The following is an 8,642-nucleotide window of genomic DNA, read 5'->3' on the forward strand; positions in this document are numbered from 1 at the left end:
TAGCAAAGTGATCTTCGGTGTTCAACATATATTTGTATTACCTGATGACGTAATGTTGAATAGGATAGTTCGCGATTGTAAGAGTTTGACTTATTCCTGTTGCGATGCCGAAATTCGTCTCCATTTTCGTTTTATTTCCGTGTGATTTTGGGCGAAATAGCTGCTGGATGTCCGGGAGCCGCACTAACAACACCCAAATTCCTGTGACACCTAGGCCTGAGACTCTCAGGCTGAGAGATCGTAGATAGAGACCTCGAGGTTTCTACATCTGTGCTAACCCTAGTAGGATGTTGGGGTCAATATGACCCAGATAGGCACGCTGAACGAACACTATACGCCATAGTTTTGCGTAAAACCCTAACATCTTAGGAGGGTTAAGTGCCCAAGTAACAATTATACTTTTGTGGCAATCCTGAAGTAATTTTTAAGATAGAATCATAAAACTTAGCAAGAAAGCTCTTTGTTCTGCAAATCTGAGATAAAATAGGTATAAAACATCCATAAGACTAATCTGGCCCACTCTTCAGGAGATCTTCAAAGCTACTTTTGAAGACTGCTTTGAAACTAGTTGTATTTATGTACATGCGCTGATGATTGATTATAAGAACTTCATGAAACTTTAACAAGAATATCTTGAGGCATGTTGATCTTTTAGCTGTCTTTCTCAAAAGTGTCAACAGTGCCTAATAAATGAAATCTTTTACCTAAGCATTATGCAGATGCAAACAAGTTTTGTTTCATGGATGAAATATTAATTGAACTGCGAATAAATTTTCATCAAATTGAAATGGGTAAAACATTTAAATTGCCTGACAGATCATTGATGACAGGGAATCGAATTTTTCCGTGCCATACCCACTTTATCGTTGATATGCCACCCAAAACATACGAAAATGACAAAGCGCCTCAAAAATAATATCAATCATTAATATACGAAGACATAAATTTACTTTAAAAACAAAAGGCTACGCCACTTTTTCAATTCTTTCTAAGCATGGCTGCCGTTCCAAGCGAACAAAACTCATGCAGCCGCCATCAATTGTTATTACCTTTAATCCAAACCCCCTCAAAACAATGATGGAATCAAGTCACCTTGCATGAACGCTACAGCCTTTATTGAAGATTGTTTTTACTAGTTATAATCTTAAGGCAGATTTGCTCGTCTTAAATGAAACTTATTCGTTTTATACAAGAGTAACAGCCTTTGACAATTGTTTGTTTACGTTTTCGATGGTAGAAAGTTGTCTCTTTACATTTCGCGGTGTTTCGCGTCAAAATGTGCCAATTCTATTTTGTTTCCCTGTATTTTTGCTATTAATAATGAAGTGCAACTTACTACAATTACACTATTTGGCATGAGCTTGAGCAGAGTCACAGTAAGTACCCATTTCATTTTCGATTCGCATAGTTATGGCCTGTGTGAGAAACTGGTTGAAGGCAGGACGACAGCAGCCAGCTACTCGCATTTTTGATTGACCGTAAAATCATTATTTCGTTGACATGATTACTTTTTAGCACAAGAATGGCTAAATTATCAGTGAGCAAACATGTTTATGTGTTTATATTTGCATGAGAACGCGGTTTTTCAACCAATTTCTTACATTCATTATTTGGATTGGAAAATAGTTCGTTGTCTTATCATTATTTTGCATAGTTCTTGTTCCAGAGTAATGGCTCTAGCTCAAGAATAGAAGGCTTCAAGAAGTTTTTAAAGGAGGATTAGCCAGATGAAATGCACTTGAATTTACGAAGCATAAACTTTTAATAAAATATGTTGACGTTATGTGTTGAAAATAACTTCAAATGCGCCTTAAAACTTATTATAAGATTCAATGCTCTTGTAAATTCAGTTGTTTTATGCGCGAATTTCAAAATTAACTTGAAGACAACTTAAAAACCGCAAACGAACGAAGATTGTTTTCTCTTGATAAAAACAACTATAAATGTTCCATGAATTGGTCAAGCTGTGATAAAGCTTCCATAAAAATAATCAAATCTAAAAGGAATTGAAATTGTTACTTGGGTGTCCAACTAATCTTCCTTTCTCATCCCTCATCTGTAGCGAGGTCGTGGCCAGGACAGCTCTCAGCCGTTAGAGGATTGCCTCAATCTTGCCTTAGAGACAGTGATAAAGCCCCAAATCTCTGTGCTTTGGTAACGGACGGGAAGGAGGCATGGGAAGGGTTTTTTTTGTCACGGTCGCCATGTAGCATTAAGCAAGTCGCACAACTTCGTAGGTGGTACAGTCCTAGACCGCTGATATTGTGATAGCATAATAGCAGCGGACTAGGACTTTATCACCTACGAATTTGTGCGACTTGCTCAACCCTAGTAAGATGGTTTGGTCAATGTAACATCATAGGAAGGTTAATGCTATAATGCTACATGGCGACCGTGACAAGAAAAACCCTTCCTATCAGGCATATAAGATTGCTTCATACTTTTTATGGGTCCTATGACAGATGGCCGAATGAACGGGTAGGATTAGCTTAAAAAGGAATTTGAAACGAAAATCGTTTGCAGATTTGAATCTCGAATAGGTGAGGATTTAGGGAAGGATTTGGGAAAGCATAAAACGGATAGACAAGTCGCAAAGGTAGGAACTTAGGAAACTGAATAGGCTGGGATCAACCTATGAGTTCTACTATGAAGTCTGCGGGTCGAAGTTCAGTGGTGTTCCTGGAGGAGACCAACAACTGGGACGTTTGAGATGCCACCTCGCTATTACTTTCGATGAAGCCTTGTGTATCTCGGAGAGGGCATCAACTTCGTTGATCCAGAGAATTTTTAGTTTGTCGGTGGCTTCCGACGGATTTCTCGGGTTCTGTAAGTATTTTGTAATAATTTTGTATCACCTTTAGTTTAGATTCCTCTACAAACCGATACTTAGCTAGTGGGATCTCAATATCGTTTCTCAACCTTGTTTTTTTTTTTTTGCATTGTATGGTGATTAATCTCTAGAATTAGAGAAACCAACAGACGAGGAGATCAAATGGAGGAGAACGAGTCTCTGGAGCCGACCTACTGATAACAGACGAGGGTATTTAGAGTCTAGTTGAACGATAGGAAACTTACCTAGAACGTGCTCTCGTTTGCTGTGCCTCCTGTTTGACTCGCAGCAGTCGTCGCATTTTCTTTGCGAAGCAAGCACAGCACTCGGTTTGTAGCGGCAGTCCTCCTTTTTCGGCTGCTTCTCAAATTTTGTTAGAAGATCGTTCTGCCCCTAGTCCTACACACTGCCTTCCAAGTCTTCTTGTAGCATCTGGATCTCTTGCAAACACCAGTTTTGCAAAGTTTTTATCTGGCATTCTCACAACGTGCCCTGCCCATCGTATCCTTTCAGTTTTTGCCACGTTTTGGATGCTAGGTTCGTCGTAGAATGCTACGAGTTCGTGGTTTATCCTTCGCAGCCACACACCGTTTCATTCCACAACGCCAAGGATGGTCTCAAGCATCCCACGCTCGAGCACTTCGAGTGCTTGCATGTCCTCCTCGAGCATAGTCCAGGTCTCGTGCCCGTAGAGAACCACCGATCTTATTCGCGTTTTGTGCATGATACATTTGATTGGAGGGTAAATCTTTTTCGACTGCAGGTTGTTATGGAGCCATTTAGACCTCCGCTCGAGTTCACTAATTTGACGTTTTAGCGGCGCCGTGTTTACAAAAAATAAACTTGTTTCCATGACCACCTAGTTAACACGACACCGCTCAAAAATTAAGCGGACAAACGCTTACATTGGTCCATAGTAGGCCTGACCTCCACTGATGCACGCTAAAACCGCTTAACACTAAAATGTGTAAGACCTACTCATAAGTGCATAGTTTCCAGACCACTCAAAAAATGTGTAACAGTTACACATTCACAAAATCTGCTCGTACACTATTCTAGATACTAAATGTCTATATTTTTTGGTCCGCCAAGGTCACTAGAAAACCTAGTCAAATTGTCATACAAAAATAATTGTTGTTGTTGTTTGTTTATTACCAGGGATTTTAACCTTTTATGGGTCATTGATCCCGTACAAAAATAATTGCAAATTTGACTATTATTCGGAGAGTGTGCAAATTACCTTAAGATTTTCAGAAGGTCCAACTTATAAACCGGCCTTCAAATAATTCATAATGATTAGTGTTGGTGCCAGTAGCTCCTCTCTGGAGCCACCAAGTGTTGGCGTCAGCACAATTTTCCAATTGGCAGAACGATTGGAGTGCGGTGGGACTAGACCAAATACTTACTGATTCCATAAGCACTCTTGTCCATAGCTATCGCGATGATCAATCGACAATGATCAGGATGACAAAACCCACAGTTGTTTAACGGTATTGTTGCGAAGTGATACGGTATTACATTCCGTGTGTTCCAACCAACAGACTAGACGGACGTAATCCTACTTGTCCGCCCCCGAACACATCCTTTCAACAATGTTGTCAGGCTTGATATCTGCTACCGCATACCTCCTGCATACTCGACCTTTGCTCCACGAAACGTGGACATTCAAAGAGCACATGCTTCGCGGTCTCGTCGCAGTCTGCACACTCCGGACATGTGGGGGAACCTGTGCATATACCACCTAAAGAACCCTTTGCCTGACAGAAATTGTGTCCAGTGAAAATTCACCTCGCTATGTGGCCTGCTCGTCCATTTAGACACGCTTGGTATGAGCCTGAGTGTTCATCTACGCTTGCTGGAGGAATCCCATTCCCTCTGACACTTCAACATAGACGATGTTCTGGCGATCCGCCTCGCGTCTCTTATGCCGCATCGCTCAAAGCACTATTGATCCTCAGCCGCCACTAGTGCTATGGGCATCATCCGCATCCGCTAGCACACATATCGCGTCCTTTGAGACCGCGCGGTATGCGCTGACCACCCTAAGGCACATCAGCCTGTCGGCACTCTCCTCAAGTCGCTTACGTCTCGATTAACCACTAGCGCCTTCGATCATGCAGCTGCGCCATACCGTAGTATGGAGACCGCTACTGCCGCGAGCAGCTTACGCTTACTCGAGACTATTGCCGAGCTATTTGACATTATCTTTGACAATGCCATTATCGCCATGCTTGCCCTTTTTGCAGGTATATTCTACGTGGTTTCCGAATTTCAGTTTATTGACCCCCCCGTGCTTCAGTGAGCGTTGATCGTGCACCCGCCTGTAATGACCACTGCCTGTTGTTCAGACTTGCGGTTGTTTACCACCACCACCTAAGTTTTGAGGTGCGCGAGTGCCAAATGTCTCGACCTCATCCAGTTATCCACTATGCCAATTGCGTGCGTTGCTATCAGTTCCACTTCCTCTATCGACTCGTCATATACCATGAGGGTAATATAATATCATCGGCAAAGCCGACCAGTTCTAGGCCCGGTTGAAATTTGAGCCTCAATACCCCATCATACGCCGCGTTCCATAGTACCGGGCCCAGGATGGACCCCTGAGGTACCCCCGCGGTGATGTTGTAGCTCCTCTCGCCTTCCTCGGTGTCATAGATTAACACCCTATTCTGGAAGTAGCTCTCCAGTATCCGGCACAGGCTAACTGGGACTCCTAGGTGGTGTATTGCGCACTCGATGACAACCCAGCTGACGCTGTTGAACGCTTTCTTAACCCTAAAGGGATACTTTCATGGCCTCAGTTTCGTCACCTCGCTGAGTGTGTTCCATCAAAGGCGAGCTCTGAAAGGCGCCTGGGGTCCAATGGACCCCAGGTATCCCTTTTAGGGTTAAAGTCTAGCGTGACAACCGCGCAATAGCGGATTCCTGTTCGCTTTTTTTTGGAGCACTATCTTGGCCGTTTTTGTTACAGCCCTAATAGCGTCCACCGTCGATTTACCCTTCCGGAAGCCGAACTGGTTATCCGAGAGGCCAGAATCATCGGGTTTCTCAGTATAGACTCAGTCTCGACAGAATGATCCGTTCAAACAGTTTCCCGGAGGTGTCCAGTAGGCAGATAGGTCTGTATGGCGACGGGTCGCCAGGTCACTAGGCTTCCTAAGTTAGGCTAGTAGAACCAATACTTGCCTTTTCTACCTCTCCGCCATTCTGAACATGTTACGATAGCTGTTGATGGCTACTGTCGGCATACCGTCCGGACCCGGAGCCTTGTTTAGCTCATGGAGTTTTATTAGGATCAATCAATGGTCGCAACCTCGCGTCCCCTTCGTTCCGGGACGGGCCGACCTTTTCAGGCCCACCCTTGGTAGATCCTCACCTGACGGCTGCCTCACACGCTTCTGCGACTACCTGCCAGACTACTAGGGACTACTGGCGAAAGCGCAGGCCTCCGTCTGGATAGACATCGGAACATTTGACTTCCGGGTTCTGTCGCTGCCGCAGTTGCCACGAGTTTAACGTGGTCCTGCCTGGCCACCAACATTGACTTCCGTAGTCTAATAATTCGCGGATGCAAAACCAATGATGGAGTCAACCTGCTCGATTCTTGTTGATACTTTCAGTGCTGAGCACCCATAGTGGTGCAGAGGGCCGAATTGAATGGTCTCCATTCTGGGCGATTGCCAGCCATCGCCTTGACCTGTGACCAGGTCAAATTTCTGTCGACTTCCTTTATTTCCTTGTCGAGGCTGCGCTCTGGGTCTGCCTCTGCTGCGATGTCGTGCTGGGTTCCAATCTAACGCTTGTTTGCAGATTTCGTTCCCGCCTCTGCGTAGAGTGCGGCCGACCCACCTCCACTTTCGCTCCCAAATTTCTGTCGCTATCGGCTTTTGATGACATCGATGATGGAGCTCCACGTTGGAGATTCAATTGTGAGGCCACCATGCATGAATTATATACCGCAGGCATCTATTGATGAAGACCTGCAGCCGATGAGTGTTCTCCGCTGATACACACCAGGTTTCACTGGCGTATAGCAGCACAGATTTCACGTTCAAGTTAGAAATTCGGATTTTGGTGCGTCGACCTATCTGGTTGTTTTACCATACACTTCTTAAGCTCGCAAAAGCAGCCCTCGCCTTCTTGATCCGTGCACCTCTTGATGCCGCCATCGGCCGCCATTTGGCTACCAAGATATTGGAAGCTTTCAACATTCTCCATTGTGTAATAATTTAGTTTGAGGTTTCTTTCTGATTATCACGGGTAAAATAACACTTGTGGTTTGATCGACGATCTGGCCAAGAATGCCAGCTCCTGGTTTATTCTCGCAACACGTAGCTTCTTACATGATAGATTTCTTTGTGTTGGTATAGTTCGAGCGCAACAGCATTGCGCGATTCTTGCAATAATGGATCTGTCATTTGACAGTACACTACAGCTCTTCCCTTTTCAGAGAAGTTTGGAACACTTTAGGAATATTGAGTGTACTTCTGTACAGTGAATTTTTTTCTTCTGATATGACATTTGTCAATTATTTTATAGACGTAAATTCAAAAGTATACTATCAGAACAGTATTACATCTTAAATTCTATCCTTAACCACTATAGTTCTTCAATTTCAAATGCAGTTCAACAAAATTATTATCCTTCACTACCGTTCTCCTACGCTTGGATCTCCGAAGAGCGAGGCCTGCTTCAGTTCCTTCCCCTTGATGTTTTCGTTTGCGTGTATTCTTGCTCGCTTCCTCTGGAAATCCGAGAAACGGACCATCGTCATCTTCGCTAACCGATTCTCTGGGGTTTGGGGGAGCCCTAACGGTCACATTGGGCTGTAGTAGTTCTATACCAAACCATATCACCAGCCATCAGATTATCCAATAGAGCTATGGTATTGTTAGGGCATGCCTCGTTCGTGACTTCTTCACTTGGCTGTATTGGTAGTAGTTGGTTTTTGTAATATGTCTTAGGGTTTATCAAATCTACTAGCGTTTTTGGCATAAAATTAAATATTTTTTCTGATAGAAATTCACCATCCTTCGTCAAAGCGCTATTGCGGTAATTAAATAAAAACAAATTAATCTGATCCTCCAATTCCAACTCAGCGATCTCATCGTCCAGTAAAAACTTTTTCAAAACTTCTTTTACTGTTCTGACACATCTCTCCGCCTGGCCATTACTTGAGGGGTTATATGGTGGGCTTTTGAGTACTTTTACTCCTTGTCTTTCCAAAAACTTGACGAATGACAAAGAGTTGAAAGGAGGACCTCCGTCAGACACCAAAACGTCAGGCAACCCATACCTCGCAAAATATTCAACAAGTTTTTTAAGGACTTTATTACAATCTGTGCCTTTTGTCATCCACTCTATTTCTAGCCATTTGGAAAAACTGTCCACTATTAACAAGAAAGTATGATGCTTGAAAAAGAAAAAGTCTACATGAACTCTACTAAAAGGGCGATTTGTTGGGATTCATTTGGATGTTATTTTCGGTTTCGGTACTATTGCCATGCTATTGCACGCATCACAAGCCAAAGCCAAAGCAAGTTCAATATCAGTGTTCAAACCAAACCAGTATACTGTTCTTCTAGCTAATTGTTTCATATTTACAATTCCAGAATGGTTGGCATGTCATAACTTTAAAACGTCCTTTTGCAAAACCTTTGGTATAACCACCCTGTCCTGGTATAATAAACATTCCTCTACAATTTCCAAATCTCGTTGATTTGAATACACATCATTGTAACTTTTGTCTATCTTCTTTGGCCAACGTTTCCTTAAGAAAGTAATGATGTTCTGCAGAAAATTGTCTTCCTTT

Source organism: Aedes albopictus, chromosome 1 (genome assembly GCF_035046485.1).
Source record: "Aedes albopictus strain Foshan chromosome 1, AalbF5, whole genome shotgun sequence".
Classification (NCBI taxonomy): Eukaryota; Metazoa; Arthropoda; class Insecta; order Diptera; family Culicidae; genus Aedes; species Aedes albopictus.